Source organism: Papaver somniferum, chromosome 7 (assembly GCF_003573695.1).
Source record: "Papaver somniferum cultivar HN1 chromosome 7, ASM357369v1, whole genome shotgun sequence".
Classification (NCBI taxonomy): Eukaryota; Viridiplantae; Streptophyta; class Magnoliopsida; order Ranunculales; family Papaveraceae; genus Papaver; species Papaver somniferum.
This window is the reverse complement of record NC_039364.1, coordinates 126,882,907-126,908,095: the sequence shown is the minus strand read 5'-3', so window position 1 is coordinate 126,908,095 and position 25,189 is coordinate 126,882,907. Positions and strand designations below refer to the sequence as shown.

The 25,189-nt window shown below is 37.5% G+C and overlaps 2 pseudogenes; both read left to right on the top strand.

Moving 5' to 3' along the window:
• Nucleotides 1-7,387: 7,387 nt before the first annotated feature.
• Nucleotides 7,388-15,157, top strand: LOC113295203 (annotated as a pseudogene).
• A 1,875-nt stretch (nucleotides 15,158-17,032) lies between these two features.
• Nucleotides 17,033-22,507, top strand: LOC113298374 (annotated as a pseudogene).
• The last annotated feature ends 2,682 nt before the right edge of the window (nucleotides 22,508-25,189 follow it).

Sequence of the window (25,189 nt, the reverse complement as noted above, 5' to 3'; positions counted from 1 at the left end):
CTTCAGCCGTTGGAGTGGCGCCCTTCTGTAATTGCTATAAGCGGTAGACGTGACTTCCGTCTGAACGTGTTTCTTTCTTAAATTTGGAGCTGTCATTATTGCGTCCACGTCTGTGACTTTTTTTACTGGATGAGCTTCCGGCTTCCTGGTAAGTTGTTTCCCAATCTGGTATAGGGGTAGAATATATTTTGGTGGTCACTGCGTTAGGTTCGCTAAGGTCATCGAAAAATACTGCTTCCGCCATGTGAGCTTCTTCTGGTGAGAATGGGTTTTCTGTGGCTGGAATGCGTTTTTGTTTACCTTTAAGGATGAGCGTAGCGCATTGGTGATGTGCAGATGGAACCACTCCGTGTTTATGGAGCCATGGTCGTCCTAACAGCATATGATATACTGTGTCGATCTTCATCACATGAAAAGGTTCTACAGAGTGAACAGGTCCCACTTTTACTGGCAAGTTGATAATGCCAATGGTGTATTGGCTGAGGCCTCCAAACCCCTGGATTCTTGTTTGGGATCGCTTAATCTCCGCGTCCTTCACTCCAATGCTTTGTAAGACTGAGTATGGTACTAGGTTGAGTGAGGCTCCCGTGTCAACGAATACACGTTTGAAAGAATATTTGCGAAGTGATGCGGTGAGGTACAGCGGTCTGGTATGATCGCAGTCTACCTGTCTGTCCGCCTCTGAGAAAGTAATGACATTGGTAGGGAGAGGGTATTTCCTATCCAAGTATGCAGTTAAGTTTTCATTAGCCGCGATACGAGTAAGGAGTTCTGCAGCTGTCTGGCGTTGACTCACATTAAAGCCTAGAAAATCAAAGAACTTGGCAAACAGTGGTTTCTTGGCTATAGTGGCTGCTATGTGTTTGGTATTCTCAAACATGGACATAGCTGCCACTTCTGCTATCAACTCTGCATTAGCGTTATCATGGATGATGGGGCTTTCTTCTCCTTCTGCTCCGTCCATAACGTGTTCTGTTTCAGGTTCGTCTTGCATTATGGAGACTTCCTCATCTTCTGTTGGCCGGTGGGTGAACATTGCCGTTGTATGTGTTGGGAATGGGTTGTCCTTGATTGCACTGGTTCCTAGATCAATCTATCATCGCTTCATGCGATTGTGGAAACGCCACTTCAACGTTCGGCATTCACTAGTAGGGTGATCCACTCTTCGGTGAAATATGCAGTAGTCTGCTTGACGTTTGTCCTGTTCATTGGGTTCTTTCGAGATCGGTGGGAGTTTAATGTCATTGTTGCGGATACATTCTTTGAGCAGGTCGAGCACCAAGTCGAAAGAACATGGGTATTCTGGCGGGTCCTCTTTATCATTGCTAGTGGCGGGGCGTTTTCCTCATCTTTCATCATTGTCTTTGAATGGTCGACGACGCTGGTTACCTTCGTCTCGTGCATATGACACAATATGTGGCCACGTCTTGTTTTCGACACTGATTTCTTCTTCTCTAGCATCAGTTCGAGCGCACGCTTCCTCAAGGTCTGCAAAGTTCTCCATGCTGGCATTCTCCAGTACCATTCGTGTTTGAAGAGGTAAAGCAGCAATACAAATGTTCACCAACTCCTTCTCCGGAATGAAGATGTTACACCTTAGATATTCCATTCGGAAACGCTTGACGAACAACGTTTTCTTTTCTCCAACTCGAAATCCAATCTTGCATAGGTCATATATTGATATCTTCACTGGCTTAGAGTAGAACTTTTGCATGAATAATTGTTGCATCTGTTCCCATGTCTCGATGCTGTTTTGCGGTAACGTGATGAACCAAGTGAAAGCATCTCTTGTGAGTGATTTTCCAAACTCTCTAAGGAAAACGTGGTTGTTAGCTGCGTGTTCATTGAGCATCATGGTAAAACGATGCACATGCTCCATTGCGTTACTAGTACCATCGAAGAGCGAGAATTTGGATGTTTTGTACATGGCTGACATTGGTATGGTGGTTACATCTGCTGTGAGTGGTGATTGGACCATGAAGGATTTGGATGATGCTTCTAGCCCGTATCTGTCCTCAATGTATTTGGCCATTCTCATTTCGTCTAGCATGTTGTCCCGTCGGGTGGAGCTATGTGGAGTAATGGTAAGTGTTAGAGCATAGCTCGGTCAACCTCGCATGCGTTGCTATATCAAGCATGTTTGTCAATGTTATTGATCAAAACTATAAAGCCTTGATTTATAGCCTATTAGCAAAGTCTCGGACTAGAATAGGAAAAGTGTAGTTGAGCTCAAGGACTTCATGGCGATTCAACGACAACGACGAAGATCTACACAAGGAACCGTGGAACTTCATCAACAAAAAGGTATGTGAATACTTGAACTTATCTATCACTCAAAAGTCTATCTATTCTATCTCTTACTTCTTATGAGACAAAAGTCGTATGCTATATAGACTAGATCAAACACATTTGAGATTTCGAGCTGAGTATTCAATGCTTATCTTTTTCTCGAAATTCATGTGTTGGTAAAGCTTTTTGCTTTGATCGGGTTTATCTTCATCTTTCAATCACTAAGTTGAGAATTGCTCTGACGTGAAGACAATCTGTGAATAATGGTTGGGATAGCGCCCTCTGAGAATGTCTCAATGATTGAAATGAGAGTTAGATTACATAACAATGTATTCCTTGATCCGAAGTTCTTTGAACTTTGTTGAGCAAGAGAAATCGGTAGGACTGTGAAATTGGCTTGCCAAGTCCGCGAACCCAGTCCGCAGACTCAGTCCGCGAACAGACGGAAGTTCTCGACCGAGAATTTCTGCTGGGATTTCCTAAACTCGTTTGTGTGACCAAGTCCGCGAACTGGCGGAAGTTCTCGACCCGAGAATTTCTGCTGAGTTTTGGAAAACTCAAACCGATGCTTAAGTCCGCGAACTTGTTTGTGTACTTAAGAGGTTATGATCTAAAGATGTCCTCTGAACATAAACATTAAATTACTAAGGAATGCTTAATGCAAACTGTGGCTATAATGTTCATTGATCCGATTCAATCGAATCGAAATCGTCTTGAGTTCAATTGTGTCTTGTGTAGTTACATAAGATCTCATAGCAATTGAATGACTCTCTAACTAGTTTGTTTGAAGCCAAGTGAACTAGTTATGATGAATGAGGAACCAGGTCAATATGAGAAGATCATATGGTTTCCTTTTGGTTACTGAATTGAACCAACATGAACGTACACGTTTGGGACGGTTTTTACGAACCTGGAAAACGTTTACAAGTGTGTTTGACAAGCTTTGTTTTTCGATCTAACGGTTGAGAAATATTAGCTTGAATCTAAATCAGGTTTCATCTAACGTTGAATAGAGTTTGCTTAATATCTAAGCAAATACCCTGATTTTAAAGGCTATATAAAGGAGACATCTAGCTAGAGCAAAACTTAATCCCCACACACCTTTCTTGTGTGATACTAGTTCGCTCGCTAGAGTCGATCTCCATTAACCCTTGAGTTTCTTCTCTAAATTCGGGTTAACGACTTAAAGACTTCATTGGGATTGTGAAGCCAAGCCGATACTACTTTTATCGTAGTTGTGTGATCTGATCTTACTTTTCTATCGTACGAGTACAATCGATTGATTGGCTTGAGAACGTTTGAGTTCTCCGATAGGTAAGATAAAGACGTCACAAACGTTCTTCGTCTCACCATTTGTGATTCCTCGATATTCTTCTTGTGTATTCAGGAATTGAGTATTGAGAGGTGATTGATTTATCTAGGCTGTTCTTCGGGAATATAAGACCGGATTAATCAATTGGTTCATGTGCTACCTTGATCATATCAAAAAACGGAATAAAACTAGGGTATATCTGTGGGAGACAGATTTATCCTTTGATAGACTTTTCTGTGTGATACAGATTTGTTTATTATCAAAGCCTGCGATTTTTGGTCGTAGCAACTCTTTGTTGTGGGTGAGATCAGCAAAGGGAATCAAGTTCGTAGTATCCTGCTGGGATCAAAGGCGTAGGGGTGCAACTGTACCTTGTATCAGTGGGAGACTGATAGGGGTTCAACTATAATCCAGTCCGAAGTTAATTGGTAGTAGCTAGTGTCTGTAGCGGCTTAATACAGTGTGTATCTAATCTGGACTAGTCCCGGGGTTTTTCTGCATTTGCGGTTTCCTCGTTAACAAAATTTCTGGTGTCTGTGTTATTTCTTTTTCGCATTATATTTTATATAATTGAAATAATACAGGTTGTGTGTTGAAGCTTAATCAATTAGAGATCCAATCTTGTGATTGTTGATTTCATTGATTAACACTTGGATATTGGTTTTTTGATACCGTCCAAGTTATCTCTTGTGTTTGATTATAAAAGACTCGTTATTTTTTAGCTTGAGTAAATCAAAACAAGAAGAGAGGTAATCACTCCTTGAGACACTATATTCTAGATTGAGTCTGACTGTCTAGTTGATTCTCTAGTAGAGTGTTTCAGAGATTGTTCATACTGATTGCTAATCGAAATATTGGGTTATCTTCTGTGGAATTTTGTAGGGGTTATCTTGTATCTTCAAACTCCTTGATGAATGCTGTTAGCTTCGGCTATAAGATTGCATCTAAATTTAAGATGATGTATGTCTTTTCTTTTGGTCATGAAATGTCTCTTGTGGAAATTTCATTATGAACCCGTTCTTTTTCCTTTGCCAATTTTATTGACAAAAAGGGGGAGAAATATTGTAGTTCACACTACATAATACATATGGTTTTCGGATCATTGTGTAAGGGGGAGTGGTTTCCATGATCAAGATAGAGTATTGGCTAAGGGGGAGTGATACATATCACCATAGTATTATTGTTAAAGTCGTGATGCAATTGGACTTTGATGTTTCATAATAATACTATGACACTGTTTAATAATGATCCAGAATCTCGATTTCTCTCATTATTTATCCTATGGATCTTCAACAACGGTGATGCTAAACTTACAACCTTTGGGATCATTGGAGTACTTGGAAGGACGAAGATTTCAAGGAACGTTGAAGATTAGACTATGGAATAGGAGCCACTAAATTTTATCTTTTTTTGTATTCCATATGTATTAATAGTTTTGTCACTAAAATTGACAAAACTATATCAAGCATGTTTGTCAATGTTAGTGATCAAAACTATAAAGTCTTTATTTCGAGCCTATTAACAAAGTCGCGGACTAGGATATGAAAAGTGTAGTTAAGCTCAAGGACTTCATGGCGATTCAATGACAACGACGAAGATCTACACAAGGAAGCGTGGAACTTCATCAACAAAAAGGTATGTGAAGACTTGAACTTATCTATCACTCAAAAGTCTATCTATTCTATCTCTTACTTCTTATGAGACAAAATTCGTATGCTATATAGACTAGATCAAACACATTTGAGATTTCGAGCTGAGTATTCAATGCTTATCTTTTTCTCGAAATTCATGTGTTGGTAAAGCTTTTTGCTTTGATCGGGTTTATCTTCATCTTTCAATCACTAAGTTGAGAATTGCTCTGACGTGAAGACGATCTGTGAATAACGGTTGGGATAACGCCTTCTGAGAATGTCTCAATGATTGAAATGAGAGTTAGAATACATAACAATGTATTCCTTGATCCGAAGTTATTTGAAATTTGTTGAGCAAGAGAAATTGGTAGGATTGTGGAATTGGCTTTCCAAGTCCGCGAACCCAGTCCGAAGACTCAGTCCGCGAACAGACGGAAGTTCTCGACCGAGAATTTCTGCTGGGATTTCCTAAACTCGTTTGTGTGACCAAGTCCGCGAACTGGCGAAAGTTCTCGACCCGAGAATTTCTGCTGAGTTTTGGAAAACTCAAACCGATGCTTAAGTCCGCGAACTTGTTTGTGTACTTAAGAGGTTATGATCTAAAGATGTGCTCTGAACATAAACATTAAATTACTAAGGAATGCTTAATGCAAACTGTGGCTATAATGTTCATTGATCCGATTCAATCGAATCGAAATCATCTTGAGTTCAATTGTGTCTTGTGTAGTTACATAAGATCTCATAGCAATTGAATGACTCTCTAACTAGTTTGTTTGAAGCCAAGTGAACTAGTTATGATGAATGAGGAACCATGTCAATATGTGAATCTCATATGGTTGCCTTTTGGTTACTGAATTGAGCCAACATGAACGTACACGTTTGGGCCGGTTTTCACGAACCTGGAAAACGTTTACAAGAGTGTTTCGGAGATTGTCCATACAGATTGCTAATCGAAATATTGGGTGGTGTTGTTAGACCCACGCTTTTTCATTAAGTTCTTGGGGAGTGCGTCCGTCTTGATGTCGTATAGGTGTGTCCTCTCCATGTGCTCCTAGGTGTGCGTCATTAAGTTGAAGGATAGTCCTGTCCTGTCTTCCTTCATCTCCTAGAGATCCTTCATCATGGGGTTGTGGGGTAAGCGCTGCGATGTGTGCTGCTAACTCGATACGTCGCTTTTCTGTCAACTGAAACTCGATTAGCGCCTGTTGGAGTTCAGTGAGTACTTCGCCATCATTGTTGTCAGTACGTTGTGCGCCATCGCTCCCTGCAACAGCAATCTGTTCCAAGTGTATCATAGTCAGTGTCCTATCTCTGAGATCAGAGGTCAGTGGAGTCGCCAATGTAAATAAAGTATAACTTATATAGGATCAAACCTCTAAGTTACACTAAAATAGATAGAAAATAACTCTGATCCAGAAAGTAGTACACTGCTCTAGTTTACACAGAAATGGAAAAGTATTCAAAATGAATCTAAACTTCTATCTTGAGGGGGTATTTATAGCTTTCCAAAATTCCTTTGAGTCATCTGATGACGTACAGGTGTACGATGTTGACCTTATGAATATTTTCGTACGTTGATCATGGTACACGTGTCTCTGCTGACGTCATCTTTCTTTTGGCATCCGTTTAACAGATTCTGGGCAGTCTCCGATGGGACCCACTACTGCTGACGTGTGCTTTCCCTTTTAAACTATCTCTTCCTTCTCGTTTGCTCGTTCTTTCTTTCTTCTTCATATGCATTCTCCATGTCTTCGGTCAGTGCACCTCTAAACGCACTCTTCATGATTCTTGGCGGTGCGTCTCCCAAACACACTCTCCATAGTCCCAGACGCACTCTCCGAGTTCCAGACGCACTCTCAGCAGCTCTGGCAAGTGCGCTTCATCGACGCACTCTTCAAGTCCTCCTGTCAGTACGTACCTTGGGTGTACTCTCCGCATCCCTGGCCAGTGCGTCTCACCGATGCACTCTTCATCGTACTCTTCAAATCTTCAGCGTGTTATTTGGTATATGCTCCCAAATTTTGGGGTATCTACATTCCCCTACAGTAAAATTATAGTGGTCCAGAAGATTTCTATATAGAGCTTTCTTGCAGGAGAACATTTGTGTTGCTAATAAATAGGCCACAAGACAGTATCAAGAGAAATTGGAATATAAATGAATGCAAGTAGTGGCGGAGGAATGTTATCTTTAATGCAGCAGGTACAAATCTAGAGTCTATGACCAGTACCCAGGTAACATATAAGGTGCTGATACAATAATTTGTAAACCTTTTCACCCTCTCTAAACCCAATTTACCTACATAGATATTTTTAAAATGATTACACCTCCCTTCTAATGTCTGTACTATTTGATTTTCTTTGCAGCCATTGACCACAACGACATTTATGCTATATTTGGGGGATTTGACTAGGTCGTTGCTACGATTATCATCGGCCTCCCAGCTGTGGACATGGTTTTCCCGTCAAAAGTACACCACATACTCTTAGCACCCTTCCATGTTATTTTATTTTCTATTTTTCACTAACCTGTTGTGTACTGAGTTAGTTAACAAGTTGTTTGTTACCTTATTGCGCATGTTGTTATTGGAACAGACAATGGGAGAGGCCCCTATAATTGCGTCATTAGAGAAGATTATAAATATGGAGGTTGATTATCAGATTGTTAGGAATTCCCTGCACTCATATACAAATGTTAATCAAAGCTTTAATGCCACCAATACCCATCAACATCTTTTCATTCAATACATAGTTCTGACTTCTGATAACATCTGCCGGGAGCTAATGCGTTACTCATGCTTTTGTAACATAACAGACAACCAGTTCAGACATGTCAAACATTTCTGAATTCATGAGAAGCTTTAGTGTTTCAATGAGATACATGAACCTATTGGGTAGGACTCCCACTAGAGTTGCTTATTTTAGATTAATGTAATCATGTAGTAAATGTTGGCTAAACAGCTTATTCTTCTAATTCATCGCTGAGTATTGCTTTTTTAGATCTATAAGATGTTTGATATCAGTGGTAATCCCAATTTTTGATTGAATAATTTATTTCTAGAAGTGTTTTGGGCTTCTCCTTGGTTACAAGCTGAAGTTTCCATCCAGGTTTGAATAGTTATCATTTTGTTAAATGTTTATTGTAGCCGTGGTCAAATACTCAAGCCATCAAAATTTAGTAACTGGCAAGAGAATATGACTCAGTAGGATCATATATATTGAACCAGTGATTAAATTTTTTATATCTTATGGTCCCTTGAATGATTTTCATACAGGTAATCCAGCTAGATTTTCCGGTAAGAAAAAACGTTGTTAATATACGCACTAAACTGTAACATTATGGTTACGAGATACCTTCACTAACCCCATGTGCATGATTCCCTTTTTACCCAAAAACTAACTAAAAGAAAATGTGTAGCATTAAGCAGGGTAGTACAAAGATGTGATCCACGTCCAAGGCTAGAAATCTGCTCTAATACTAGCCGCGACACATCAAGGCTAAAGATATGATCTCTTAGGTAAAACTCCTCCGCACAAAGTGAAGCACTGCCTGACAGTCGCTAACAAAAACAAAATCCTGTAAAATGCTATGCAAAAACTGTACATAAATTTCGCAATTACCTTCTTAATGCAACAAATTAAAGCTATTTTGAATAATAATAAAAAAAAAGCTTAAACCTATTAGAATAAACAATTAGAAATACCTTGATGAGAGACCAATTAAGTAAGCAGGGGACATGAAAACAAAAACAATTTGCTTCATAAAAATTCGTTCTTTGGTTTAAATTATTTTAAAATTGTATTCTCAAACTAAATTTTAATAATTTTTTAAAGTATATCCAAACCCTATATATAATGATTTTTGTACAAAATTTAGGTTCATGTAAGATGCATATGTTGGAACCAAATTTTTTATTTTCTTTGAGAATAAGGAGATTTATATTTAAAACCGGCTAACTGACTTGGAAAATCAATGTTGGACCCAAGTATGAAAAAATAATTTATGCACCGATTAGCATCCACTACATTAACAAATTAACATTCGAATGTAGCAAGAACAAACCAAAGCGTCACGGGTCACACCCTAGTGTCCATATATATGTTGAGGTGCATACCTACATAATAAACAAACGCAGCCAAGTAATTAAAACAGGAAAGAGATTACAACAACTCATCTCTCTCTTCAAACTTCAAACTTCCCACTTCGCACTTACTCTCTCTCTTTCTCTTTCTTCGTTCTCCCGTAAAACCCTAGTTACGAAAAACATGCCGAATTCCAGATCTGAAAATTCTTCATCATCAGTAAGCAGTGAAAGAGTAGCAGTTATTCGGAAAGATCACAATGCTAAGATACATATCTTATTCTCTGATTCTTTTTTTCTTTCAATTTCTAGGTTTTTGTCCTGTGTCCAAAATTACATTTTGGATAATATCAATCTAATTTTTGTGCAGGTTGTCATTCAAATACGTCCTCTTAGTAATTCTGAAATATCAATCAAAGGCCTAAAAAAATGTGTTAGGCAGGATAATACTCATACAATTACTTGGACAGGGCACCAAGAGTCTCGTTATACATTTGATCTTGTTGCAGATGAGAATGTCACCCAAGTAGGCTTTGTCCTATTATTGAGGATTACTGTGTTTTACTGTCATAGTGTATGGATCTCAATATTACTATATTGTAACAGGAAAATTTGTTCAATGTGGCTGGATTGCCAATGGTTGAGAATTTTCTAGGAGGTTACAACAGTTGCATCTTTGCATATGGAAAAGTGAGTTATTAAATTGCTGCACAAATAAGTGGTTTAAGTGGTTTTATGTTTATTTGCTCTACTTGTTAGAGTTTATAATAATCAAACCTTAATTGTTTGGTGATTAGTTCTGTTGAGCATTCATACTTCTCTTCATAGATTGTAGTCTAAAGGTTTAACAGAATTTTCTTTACAGACTGGGAGTGGGAAGACATATACAATGATGGGAGACATTGATGGAGGAGCCCAAGGTATGACACCGAGAGTTTTTGAGAACTTGTTCACAAGAATCCAAAAGGTATGAGTTATTCTTCTAAACTTGTAACATATGAAATTGAAAAATCTATTCCACCTTTTATGTTTTTGTTAAGTGTTTCAAGTTCTATCTTCAGTGGTTTTTATAATTGTGTTGGATTTTGTTTCGTAGGATGAAGAGGCTCGCAAAGATGAAAAGCTGATATTTACTTGCAAGTGCTCATATTTACAGATATACAAAGAGCAGATTTTAGATCTTTTAGACCCATCAACAACTAATTTACATGTAATAAACAATAACTTGCTTGTATGCATCTTTTTTCCATCAACCATATCTCTCCACATCATACTTGTGTATTTGTTTGTGCTCTTCAATAGAACACTACTTAGAATTCTTTTAATATCTTATGCTTTTAACTCTTTCAGCTGAATTTTTTAAGGAATGACGAGACTCTAAATTTGTTCCATCATCTTTCCTGTACGAATTTAATTTCATTTTTTCTATTTTAATTGAAATTTTGGTTTATCTTCTTTCAGATTAGAGAACATTGTAAGAAATGTGTTTATGTGGAGAATCTGAAGGAGATGGAAGTTACTTGTGCACGGGATGTTATTCAACTCCTCGCTCAGGTATATAACAACCTTCTTTTTGCTCTACAGTAGACAGTTGTTATATGATTATATGCCGGCCGGGTTGGAGATTAGTTACTGGTTTATGCATTGCACCTCAGCATTTTTAATGTACCTTCATTCACCTTGATTATCTTGCTGATATAATGTTTTAAGCATTTCATGAGTGTTTGAAAATAACATACATTGCATTATCCGTTGCTAATGGTCGAAGCATTGGCTGAGCAGTGAGTAATTAATAATGATTATTCTCATGTTTACAGCGAACAAATAACAGAAAGGTGGCTCCCACAGAGATGAACGATAAAAATAGTCGTTCTCATAGTGTTTTCACATGTATAATTGAGAGTAAGGTGGGTATATGTTACCAACAACAACAAGTAAAGCTTACATATTTTTGGGGTTTATTTTATAATCATATGATATGAACGGTTTTCGTTTTTTTATGCAGTGGGAGGTTCAAGGTGTTACTCACCATCGATTTGCACGGCTTAATCTTGTGGATTTGGCTGGTTCAGAGAGGTAATACACGTATAATATTCCATAACCAATATTAAGAGGATATCTATTTGGAAAATTAAAAATGTTTCTCTCTATATCTTTTTGATCATAAAGGCATGGTTAAATTGTAGGCAAAAGAGATCTGGTGCTTAAGGTGCACGCCTAAAAGAAGCCTCAAATATCAACAAGTCGCTTTCGACCTTGGGGTTTGTACCATTGCCAAATGTCAAGTGGTTTTACCTTATGTAGACGTGACTGTGCATTTGGAAGAAGTTCTAATTGAGTTTGTTTGGTGTCCTGCAGTAAAGTAATTATGAATCTAGTAAGCATCTCCCGTGGAAAGTCAGTTGACGTCAACTACCGTGATTCGAGGCTCACATATTTGCTTCAGGTAGATAATCCATTAAAAATGCTAATGTTGTTTCCACTAGATGTATCTTATCACTATTATATACCGTGAAAGTGTACCCTTTCTACTATCATTGAAATTCTTAATTTCTTATTTTCTTGGTGACATAAGATTGAGGTTCCGACAGAAAGTGTGAGTAAGTTAAAATACTTGTAATATCCTCGACTGTTGCACGAAAAAGAAACAAATAGCCTTGACTGTATTGTTACGGCAGGACATGTGAACATGTTTGTAAATATCAATGCCACTTCTGTCCAGGACTCACTTGGTGGGAATTCAAAAACAACAATGATTGCTAATATAAGTCCTGCTAATTGGTCAGTGATTCATCTAAACCGTTATTTTTTCTTTTGTTAATTTCTCCAAGTGTCTTTGTATTTAAAATTACCTTACCTCGATGTTCTTAGTTTATTCTTTTTATCTTCTCCGGCTTTACGCAGTAACTCACTGGAGACTCAGGACACTCTCAAATTTGCACAACGTGCTAAATTTATCAAGAACAATGTATGTGTGATTCGCTTTTCCGCTTGTGCATCTACCCCCTCATGCTGCGTAATTGTTTACTTGAAGAGATAAAATGATTCATTATACCCGATGCTTTAACAGCTATAATTGTCCATTTCCGCAGGCATTCGTGAATGAAGATGCATCTGGAGATGTGCATGCCATGCGTATCCAGATTCAACAACTCAAGGTTTTGATTACATTCGCTTTCCTTATTTAAGTACTGGATTGCTATGATATCTATTGGGTGTCAGATTAATACCAAAACTTCTGGCTTAATTAATATGAACTTTTCAAAATTACATTCTGTAGTATTTGATCATCCGAAATGGCATTCTTGTTGCTATTATATCTTTCATGTATACATTGGATCATATCAAAAACTTCGACAGTGACCTTTCACTTATTTAGTTTACCAAGTTTATCGTTCTTTCTTATGTCCTATTGTTTAACTTAAGATATTGTAACTCATTTCTGATTTTGGTTTACATACAGAAAGAGGTGAACCAACTTCGGGGTTTGGTTACAGGAGGAATTGAGAACCAGGAAGTTGATTTTCCTAGTTTTTCGGGTCTTCAGGCTCCTCTAAGTGGGAAGGATTGCATGGATCATTTAGTCCACTAAGTCCACTAACGTGTGATAGAAAGAAGCCCGATGTATGGGTTCAACCACTCTTAAATTTTTTGGTGCTGCCTTATCCCCTAAAATATTAATATCTGGTTAATATGTTACACAATAAGGAGTTTGAAGCTGCTCTGGTTGGGGCCTTCAGGAGGGAAAAGGAGAAACAAATAGCAGTGCAGTCACTGGCTGCTGAAAATCAGGCAGCAATGCAATTGGTGAGAGAGCTGACTTCATATCTTGCATGATAAAATCTAGCTTGTTCTTTTCTTTTTTTTTCAGGAAATTGTTGCTGAAAGATTTAGGCTCCATCTACTTTGAACAGGTCAATCGAAGTGAAGACAAGATACATAATCTGGAAATGCTGCTTCAGTCTCGTGAGGACGGAATCAAAAGGTTGGAGGCAGTTGCATCTGGGAAGATGTCAGCTGAGGTGCATTTCTTACTGGAAAAGGAGGAAAACCTGAGAGACATAGAGGTTCTATGTCACCAGGTGGATAATAACCTTGAAACGACCAGATTTGAGATGGAAAATCTACATTTGAAAGAAGAAATCCGAAGGCATGTGTTTCTTTCTTCCATTCAATATTAGTTTATATATTTTAACACTTCAAATTGTTACTCCATGCACTAAAAACTATGCTAGTTAGTCTAGTATAATCAGCCTACAATTGTATTTTATCGATCGCAAAAAGAAAGGAAAGCTCTGTTAGGTTAGAATGGAAAAAGATATTTCGAGGAGACGTTTCTTAGATAACACACATGCACTTTTATGCAAGTCTATTAGAAGTCGTTTCCACTTGAGCATTCTTCTCAATTTAATTGAAATCATTGATAGAATCTGTGACAGATCTTCTTATCTCGTTGTTGAACATTTGATATTCCAGATTACGGGTTTTTTCTAAGGAGGGAGAGCGCGAGATGATGAGTGAAGAAATCATGATACTACGCAGTAAGGTATTCGGTGGGTCAGAATTTATTTTTGTCATTAGTTTGTATACCCTTCACTTTTATTTATTCCACTTTTTGTGCTTATATCATGTATAAATTGCAGTTGCTAGAAGCATTAGATTGGAAGCTTATGCATGAATCTAAATCTTCGATGGATCGGGTGGAAAACATGCTTCTTTTGATGTTTTAAAGCATTTTGGATTAAACGATTTTATTTAGTTAACTGAAATTCTGAATTTGTTTCTTCGTTCAGAAAGGAAATTCTAGTGTGGTCAGCTTTGAGGATAGTTTGCTGACTTCTAGTCAGGTATGAAAGCTAGCTTGATTCCAAGCATCTCCATAATATGTCGGTTTCCTCTTTTAGGGGATACAGTCACAAAGTTTCTAGGATCATTTTCTTGTCTAATGTTTTTGTTATGTATGTTAACTACTAGGATCCCACATCATCCTGCGGTTCTTCTATGATTGCGGAGAATGAATCCCTTCGTATTCAGGTGATTTTCAAATACTTTTGGCTTGTTTAGCTGGTTTCAAGTTTGTTTATACTTTAAATCAATTTCAATAACATATTGCTGAATTTTCTTGATTTTGCAGAGCAAAGTTGAAACACTTCAGAAGAAACTAGATTCATGCCTTGAAGAAAAAGAAAATCTGCAGAGGTTCTTGTTTTTTTTATCTTTAAAACTTATTTCCTTTGCAGATTATATGGTTCATATGTTTGTTTCATGTTCGTTTATGTAGTATTAACATGAGTGGGAATAACTCTATTGTATGATGAGAATGTGGTCATGGGGGATGGTATTTTGTGGTTATGTAGTGAACCTAAAGCTGTGATTTAACATAGTATGAACTGTTTTGAAACCGACTGAAAACAGAAGAGCTAGTAATATGGAGGAAGAAGCAAGAAATAATCAGATGGAGCTTAAAACCATGGTTGACGCAGTTTCAGCTGCAAGTGAACAAGAAGCTAAAGTTTCTGAAACGACAAGTATCTTGGCGAAGGAGAATGAAGAACTTCGTATCCAGGTGATTTTCAACTACTTTTGGCTTGTTTAGCTGGTTTCAAATCAATTTCAATAACATATTGCTGAATTTTCTTGACTTTGCAGGCTACTCAAAACCAGAGAGGAGCTGTAACACTGCAGAAGAATCTAGATTCCTGCCTTAAAGAAAAAGAAAATTTGCAAAGGTTCTTGTTTTTTTTTCTCTTTCAAACTTATTTCCTTTGCAGATTATACGGTTCATATGTTTGTTTCAAGTTCGTTTCTGTAGTAGTAACATGAGTGGGAATAGCTCTATTGTATGATGAGAATGTGGTCATGGGGGATGGTATTTTGTGGTTTATGTGGTGAACCTAAAGCTGTGATTTAGAATTATACAAAATTGGGTAATTTAGTTTTGCTTTCCTGTAAATAGTTTTTAATCTAGGTTTGGGACACAGGTCACACAGCCCAGTCCTCCTTGGTGCTAAATTCCCATAAATAACTCTACCATTTACAACTTCTAGATGCGAAGATATTGAATGTGTAAATTTGTGAATCTACCTTGCAGACAGATTGATGATTTAGTAGGAGTCCTGGAGACTGAAAAAATAAGAGCTAGTAATATGGAGGAAGAAGCTAGAAAAAAAATCAGATGGAGCTTAAAACCATGGTTGACGCAATATCAGCTGCAAGTGATCGAGAAGCTAAAGCTTATGAAATGGAAAGTACCCTGGAGAAGGAGAATGAAGAACTTCATATCCAGGTGATTTTCAACTACTACTTTTGGCTTGTTTAGCTGGTTTCAAATCAATTTGAATAAGATATTGCTGAATTTTCTTGATTTTGCAGGATACTCAAAGCCAGAGAGAAGCTGTAACACTGCAGAAGAATCTAGATTCCTCGCTTCAAGAAAAACAAAATTTGCAGAGGTTCTTGTTTTTTTTTTTCTTTTTCAAACTTATTTCCTTCGCAGATTATTGAAGCTCTTTCGCGATATCCCTTAGATACTCTAACATAGTATGAAACTCTTTTGAAACCTTGCAGACAGGTTGATGAACAAGTTAACAGGGCTGAGAAAACTGAAGATAACACGATTGACCTTGCTTGTCAACCTGAGGAAGAAATAGATTCAGGAGCAACTCCAACTACAAGAATCTACCTTGAATGGAAATCATATGAGATTAAATTGTTGAAGACGCGTGATAAAAACTTTGTGAAGGATGGAAAGATACAGTGGAAAAAGATTTTGGCGATGGGGGGCTCCAGGTAGGTCGGACCAAAAAACAACTGCAGAGCGAATGGCAGCGACTCATTAGTGCTGAAAAGAGGTTGGGTAGCAGAAGTGGAAAATTGAGGAAGCCTCAAGGGCGGCGGCGTAAAGGGAGGGTAAAGCCAGAAAAGAAGTATTAGGGTAAGTTGTGGGTAATAAGTGGAAAATATGTTTCCAGTAGTTCTTCCTCAGCTATTTCTTCAACAATTTCAGTCTTGGGACATAGTGATAAGTTCAGTTTTTCAATGGTGCTTCAATTTTATCAACTGGTGCTGCAGTTACTTCATCGAATTGTGTTACATTCATCACTACTGTCCTGGTACAATTACTGTTGTAGTTGTTTGTTCTACAAAATTTATAACTCGACTTACTGCAGCTGCTCCGCTACTTCTGATGTTATTTCATACTACTGCTGGGCTTGTTGCTGCAGTATTCATTGTTCTTTTGATTTTACTCTCTTGACTGCTGTTTAAGGGAGTGATTATTATTTTCAGTTTGGGTATCTTTACTGTTCTTTTCTCTTCATACTGTTTCAGCCTCTACCTGTAACGTTTGAGAGGGGTGTATTAGGATAGTCTAGTCAGTCAGTTGACTATTGTCATTGTAATGCAGTCTGTGCAGGTTATGTGTCTTCTATAAATACCTATCTCATGTATTCTTAACAAATATCTAATAATATACCTGTTGTAAGCTTTCTACTGATTTCTCATAGAATACCATGGATCTGTCAGACAAGATGGAACAGAATAAAGGATCTTCTTTTAAGGATTCAATTTGTACATAGCCCAAGAGAAATAAATTTGTCAGCTAATTCTCTAGCTCCATCTCCTCCGAGTTTCAATATTCTTCGAACTAGGGCATATAACTTTTGGGGAAATCTTTTGTTTCAGTACTTCTTGATTTTGATCTAAAGGAGCTAGGATCAAAAATGCCAGTTCAGGAATATCTGGATAAGCATTCGCTATCTCGTAAAATTGAAGATGCTATAAATGCTGTTGTTAGAGCTAAGGCTCCAGACCCTGTATTGTTCATCGTAAGTCATTTTAGCCCTTACTATTCACTAATCTTCATCATTATTTATCTGAGATTTTTTTATTTTTTTTGATTTAATGTCTTTTTGATAATTTTTAAAAATTCTGTTTAGTCGAATCATACGAGGAAAGCAGTCCGTTGTGTGATCACGAAGTCTAAATCTAGGCAAATCCTCGATAGCAAAGGGGTTCCCACTGTAGAAGTCGACCTTTACACGAATAAAGGGATGTTTAGAGCTGCATCTCCGAGCGGAACTTCTTCTGGAATGTAGGTTTTGGCAATGTTCTCTAATAATTAGAAAGTACATTTGTTTTTAGATATTTTTGAAGATTCTTATCTACATATGTTAATCTCAGGTATGAGGCTCTTAAGTTACGTGATGGTGACAATGGGAAATATCTTGGAAAAGGTGTTAGGAGAGCTGTTAAAAATATCAACGAGAAGGTCTCTGAAGTTCTAGTTGGAAAGGATCCAACACTGCAGTCCCAAATTGACCAGGCTATGATAGACTTGGACAAGACTGAAAATAAGGTATGAGAGTTTACTTTGTACTCGGGTATCTTGTACATCAAAAGATTTTGATATTTAAGTTGTGGGCAACTATACTTAACAAGAAATATAGTGGTGGAGATTGTCGACAATAGCTTCTTGCACACACTTAGCAGCTCTAGGATACAAATGTTTTTTTACTCGGTCAATAAAATAGATTAAAAAAGAAAAAACTATATAGGTCCTAGGCTTAATAGAAGCTAGCCAAGAGGCTACCTTCTAAACAAGCCTATTTAAAACGAAAATAAACCTAGGATACGAATGAAGGGATGATTTTGGTGAGGATTGTCTCCAATATATTGAGATCTCTTCAGGAAATGCCTATGCCATATGTATGGTTTTGGTGAGGATTGTCTTCAATTTTATTAAGATCTCTTCAGGAAATACTTGTGCCATATGTAAACTCCAGCTAGTCGCAACTAGGAAATTGATTACATCAGCATCCTTTTCATGCTTTAAAGAAGAGTTTTTTGAAATAAGGAGTAACATAGTCTTGTCGGGTGAAAGGCTTAGAGATTCAAAAGATTGAAAACATTGATTTGATAGAATGAATTAAGAATGATCTAAGTAAGTGTAAATGATATAATGTCGTAGGTTTTACCTTACACCACGCTGACAACAACCTTGTATCACTGTGAATGGTTAAGCACCGAACCTTGCTTTTATTATTTTTCTTGCAGGGTGAACTTGGCGCAAATGCTATACTAGCCGTTTCAATTGCTGCTTGTAAAGCTGGTGCCGCAGAGAAGGAGGCATGAGTTCTACCATAACATTATCTCATTTCTACTTAGTTTTGAGAATAAAATGCTTATTCTAAGAGCTTTCATATGGTCCATCTCAGGTTCCACTTTACAAGCACATAGCAGATCTATCTGGTAAAACCAGCCTCGTTTTTCCTGTCCCTGCCTTCACAGTTATTAGTGGTGGAAAATACGCAGGAAATAATTTGTCCATCCAAGTATGCTCTATATAGATTCAGGTTACAAAGCCTTTGTTTATCTGTTAATATATGCTCAAAATATATCATAAATACGTTGAATTTGATGTGAAAATTGGGGCCATCAAAAATTCTAGTGAGACGATTTTGAGCATCTAGGCTAGCTTTGAGATGAGAAATTCCGGTTTGCATAATGCAATAGCTACTAAGGTGCATCCTTCAGATTTACACCCACCAGTCAATTGCATCAAATTGTGTCAGTGCGACTCCGCATAAGTTCTCGGTTCATGAATATACATTTGAAAAAATGATATTTAAAGTTCACTAAACTTTAATCGAATCAAATTTTTATCTTCAGTATATCTAATTCCATTACCTCTCATCTCGTGAGAGAGAAAAGCCTTTTCGAGGTTGGTGATAGATGTAGTATGCCTAGTGTCTCGGTTTACTTCTCAACACCCTTTTGATAGATGATTGTGTAGATATAATATCGGGTTAGACTGGTTGATGGATCTTATAATATTTTAAGTTCACATCCTTCTTGCTTGTACCTCTTAATTTGCATTGTCATGGTATCACTTTTAAGTCTCAAGTAACACGACAAGCTTTCATTTGCTTATGAGAGATATACATAAAAATAGGGCCATTTGGATCTCGAATAAGAATGTAACAGTGAGCTCTTATATTGTTATAAAGTTTGGAATCATTGGATCTCGAATAAGAATGTAACAATGAGCTCTTATATTGTTATAAAAATGGAATTACCTCTTACCTCTAGGGCATGCATTAGCAAATGAATTATTTAGTGGCTAAACATAACCCCTGAATTTTATGGTTTTTATCTGGTTACTATTTCAGTTATAACATCACAGACATAGTTACTCCCAGATTCTAGTTTTCCCTGAATTTCGTTCGATTTGAATTGACAATTGAAATACAATCAGTAAATCATGATTCTCCCTGTTGGTGCAAACTCATTTGAAGAGGCAGTGCAAATGGGCTCCGAGACATATCATCGTCTAAAGGTAATTTCTCTAAAATATGTGTGTCTTTGTTATTTATATTATGTATTGCGTTGATTGAGAGTTTTGATAGCTAATGTATGTTGGCCTGTATATTTGATGATACAAATAACTTTTCTAGGTCTTGCATTAGTCAGGATGTCTGTATGGTGAACTCGGAAATAGCTGGGCATATAGCCGCCTGTTTATTTATATTATTTGTGTATTGTTAAATTGCCTGTAATACTAAGATTTTCTCATATGAGTTGTAGCCTTTTTTTTGTATTTGTTTTGTGTGTGGTTAGATCTATTCAAGTTGGTAAAGGTCACATCTTTCCGATGAACTAAGAAGTATCACATCTCTGATTCCCATATCACCAAAGTGTAATGTTGTTATATTTTATACCAAATAAAGTTAATGCTCCATAACATTTAAGTTATTGTTCGTAAGTAATTTTCAAACATCTTCCCTTATTTTTTAAGCTACAGGATGACCTTTTGGTGCTACTTCACTGAATCCTTCAGTTATTGTTATCAGTTGAATCAAGTTACTGTTGGCTGGATCTTCACCTAGTTTCAAGAATCTGAATCCCAGGAATAACCTTCTTGTCCTGTCCCCTACTTGTCATGAATTCTCCATGCAATGTCTGTGGATGACTTACAACTTTCCGTTATAAATGAAGTTTAATAGTCGTTTGTGATTAGTAATTCAATGGGGTCTCTCTCTTAGAAACCTCTTCATGATAGGCAACATAGTACATGAAAGGTTGGGGGTTATTAGGTGCCATATTGCATAGTGCATGTACCATCCTGATGAGGGTACTTATTTTCGGTTCAGTGCAGCACATTTTCACGAAAGGTTGGGGGTTATTAAGTGCCATATTGCATAACACAAGTACTGAAGTACCATCCTGATGAAGGCACTTATTTTCAGTTCAGTGGAGCACATTGTCACGAACTATCTGTTTTTCCGCTGAATGTGTCCTATGCTTTTTCTTTCTTCAACTCACGCGTCCTGCTTATTAGATAATTCTAATCCAATCTCAATCAGAGAAGGCTATTATCATCGAAAAGTACGGAAGAAATGGATGCAATGTCGGTGAAGATGATGGATTTGCTCCAAATATCTCAAGGTAAGATGTGTTAAAACTTGCTGCGCGTGGAAGATAATTTATGCTGATTATTTAGTTGCTGCAATTTTTGTTTTGCCAGTTTCATTGAAGTCTTGGATCTCGTCAAGCAGGCAATTGACAGAGCAGGTTATAGTGAGCGAATTAAGATATCCATGGATGTTGCGGCTATTGATTTTTTGCATAGGTGAGGATTAATTCTTTTCCAATGGCAATTGATACTGCTAACGTAAAATCATTTAACTATATGTTAGGTTTTAACTGAAGAAAAAAGATGTGTTAATTCTTAGGTACAAAGTATGATTTAGACTACAAATCTCCCAATAAATCGGGGCAGAATTTCAAGACAACAGAAGATATGGCCGAGATGTATACAGAACTCTACAAAGGTAGTGCTTTCTTGGTTCTGCTAAATTTTGGGTTACTCTGTTATTTTTATAGAGTTCTATCATCCTAAAATTGTTCATTGTTATTTTATTTGTTTGTTTTTGCCAGTTTACCCAATTGTGTCTATTGAGGATCTGTTTGACAAGGATGATTGGGAACATATACAGATTGTGGTATGTAGTTGGCCTACCGCTAACAGATACAGATTGTGGCATGTCTTGCCTTTTTTCCATATTCTGGCCAAGTTTGGTCGATGACATCATCATCTTTCATGATTTCCTTTCATAGAACTGTATCATGCAAAGTAAAAGCAAAGACAACTTTACAGAATTATTTTTCCAGGTTGCTGGAGATGACTTGTTGATGTCAAACCCGAAACGTACTGAGAAAGAAATAGATGAATTCACTTGCAATGCACTCTTTTTGAAGGTATTCTTACTGATTCTCTTCCTTATCTTTTCCAAATTTGGTTGTAAATAAGTCCATCTGTAGTGTACCCAAGTACGTCAGCCTTCTTTTTTATTTTTTAGTATTTTGGCTTCTGAAATTCCTCTAGTTGCTTGTTCCGTGTCTGATAATCCCTACGAGTAAATGCTTCTAACCGTAGATGGTAGAAAACGTATCCTATGTGGGGAAAAAAAGAAAGAAAAGAGGAACAATCACTTTTCTTGCATAATGATCAGTGCATGTTACTTTTAGCAATGGCCATGTGACCTTGAGGAACAGAGCATTGAAAGTTGTATTTTCAGTGTCTTGTAAAACTGGATTGTACTGGCATCAGCGCTACTAGTACCATATATTCTTACAATTTTAGTGTGAGGGGGAAACAGGCGAATCAAATTGGAACTGTTACTGAAGCCATTGAAGCTGTGAAGCTAGCTAAGGATGCCAACTGGGGAGTAATAACTTCCCATAGATGTGGGGAGACTGAAGATTCCTTCATAGCTGATTTAGCTGTTGGCCTGTCCACTGGTCAGATTAAAGCAGGTGCACCTAGCCGGGGTGAACGGCTTGCAAAATATAACCAGGTTCACTTTCTTTCTTCTGATATACTTGCATCCCTTCTCAGTTGTCAGCAGATCCTTCTGGTTTACAGTTATTTTTCCTGATTCAAAACTAACACAAAAGAAACTGGTTTTTGAATGATCATAATTGAATTCCTGACCTTCCAATTATTATTTTTCCATTTGCTTCGGATAGAAGAAGAGCTGGGTGATCAAGCAGTTTACGCTGGCGAAAATTGGAGAGTCCAATGATCTGATCACGTTATCTTTTCTTTATTCTTATTGATCGTCACCCGCTGGGGGATCAAGAGAACAACTTCTTGTGATGCATATTCTGTTCAATTGGTATTGTTGATAAACTTGTGTTTTCTCTTGGAGGGGCCTTTTTGTTAGTAGGCGGGGATGCTATACCCTCCTTTCTCTAGGATGATCGTAATCTCGTTTAGAATGGAAAACAACCAACAGATGTATCAGATGCATGGAAGTATAATAGAAGTCACAAATAACAGATAACCAGAAGTATAACTTTACCATTTGCCTTTTCAATACTGTTCCTACTTCCTGTATTTTGTTAAAGTTGTGAACCCTTTTTGGGCAAGTGGGATTAGTCTCACGTGAAAGCAATGAAATTATATACCCCAAGCTTTTAACCTTCTACCCTTGGATATAGCCAAGGAATTTCCGGCTGTCAATTTGGAATTATTATTTTCTTTAACACTGTAGTTCAATCACCTGAAGCTGAAGGTACTTTTCTCAGACTTTGAGCCAAATGTGAACTTAAAAGGTGGAAATATGAGGCACTAGGACACTGTAAACATGGGTGTGCCCGTAGTAAAAGATCTGTTGCTGTATAGTAAAGCTCATATTGTAAGGAGGTTGTCCACTTGAGGTCAACATTAAACCAACTCTTCCTATAAAAGGAGATTTCCCAAAAAGAAATAGGGTAGAGCTAGTAGAATATCCTAAAAGAGAGAGAAAGAGTTCTCCAGAAAGAATGGTATTGTGTATTGGGATTAGTCTCCATTACCCTATAATAATATTTGGGTGTTTACATTTGGCGACTTCACTGGGGACTAATCTTCGGTACCAATATCGTCTTCTACCCTACCTCGGAAAATATCTAGCCACTCCTACCTTACCTCGGAAAATGCTACCAACATTTACCAAGTCTTCAACCTCAACAGAAGCCTCGGCTTGGATATCACAAAATATCACAAAATATTTCCAACCTAAATAACATCATCGTACCCATTTCTCCCCCCTTGCTCATCATCACAGTGAACCCCGGAGGCTTGGCTTATGTTGAATCCAAGGGAAAATTGGTTGTTCGATTTGGATTCGATTGAGAAGAGATGGAACAGCGGGAAGTTGATGGCTGCACATAAACTGCTTGTAGAATCCCACAGAGAAGAGTTTTCAATGTTCAACCACCAGAGCTCCCCCGAACCATTAAGGAACGCAAGATGTGTTGCTTCTCTGCTGCAACAAAGAGAAAAGATGATGAGCGAAGCTGCATCGGAGTAGCGACAACAGTTCAAACGGAGCCGCAATCTCGAGCAGACAATTAACAGGACAACCAGAGCATGAACTTGGATACCTCAACATCTCACCCGGCTTACTTTTTCTTTTATATCTCTTTGTGTTTTCTTATCGTGAATTTCCTAACGAGTCAATTCAATTACGTGATTACTAACTTCATTTACTTGCTGTTACAGAAAGATGAAGAACTGGACGAGTCACATGTACAACAACAAAGTAGACACATCGTCATACAAGACCCTGGAAAGTGACGAGCTAAGCATGTACATAAAAGCATCAACAAACACAAGCTCCCGATCACAAAATATCATCAAACTATCACCCCAACGTCAGTCGAAAGGAAAAGAAGTATCTAAGGTGGAGTGCAACTTTTGGGGTTGACGAACCGGCCGTACGCAAGTGTTGATGTGGGTTACCATCCTCAACTCCACCACCTGAACCCATTGCTTGGAATCGATGTCCAACTAGAGAAACAAATAAGGAGCGACAATGACTAGGGATCTCTGCATCCAGGATTTCAACATACAGAAGTTTAACTTTGCTTAACTTTGTGAGGCCTTAACATTACAAGCTGAAGGCATTATAGCTGGAGTAGTCTCTGACATATGGGAGGTGTTGTTGAATACTTTTATTGATGGAACGTTAGCATGCCCTTGTTGTTGTGCGAACAACCGACCACCTACAGAAACCAACGCAAATTTATTATCGAATAAATACCCAGCACAGTTGCCGACAGCGACTACTGACGAATTTTAACTGCCACCAAAAATTCACACCCACCATCGGATCATAACCCTGCCATGCCCGGAAGACACTACTGCCTTATACCATTAATCGCCGAAGTCAGCAAGAGGCATCATCAAATTTAAATATGAAGATCCAATCATCGACGGGGATGAAAAAGTTTATGACTTCAAATTTTAAATTTACAACCTATACACTATGTTAAGGGATGTCCAAAAACGCCGAGAATACGTTAATACTCTTACATAATCGGAAGCTATATTGTATTCGATTGTGAATACCTAATTGGAAGGTTATTAACTAGATTATACTACCGATTAAGTTCGTTTTTGTGCCAAACTCGTATCTGACTTCTATAACAATCAGAAGTAAAAAGATCCTCAAAAGACTACTGATTGTTTAAGTATGCAAATAAGAAATATTTAGAATTTTGCAATGGTGAAATTTGGGGCTCCTATATAATCGGAAGGCTAATAACAACCGATTATGCTAGTTCCCAAATTCGAAAAATTGAGATTTTTCCAAAAACCAAATTTGGGGCAACTATATAATCGGAAGCCATATTAACTACCGATTATTATAGTTCTCAAATTCAAAAAAAATGAGATTTCTGCAAAAACAAAATTTGGGGCAAATGTATAATCGGAAGTTACAACACCTTATTAGGCTACCGATTATACAGTTGCCCAAACAAAATAGAGTCGTTGGAACTCTAAACTCTATATAAGGATTGTATCCTTTTACCCTCTATGGAACTCAAAT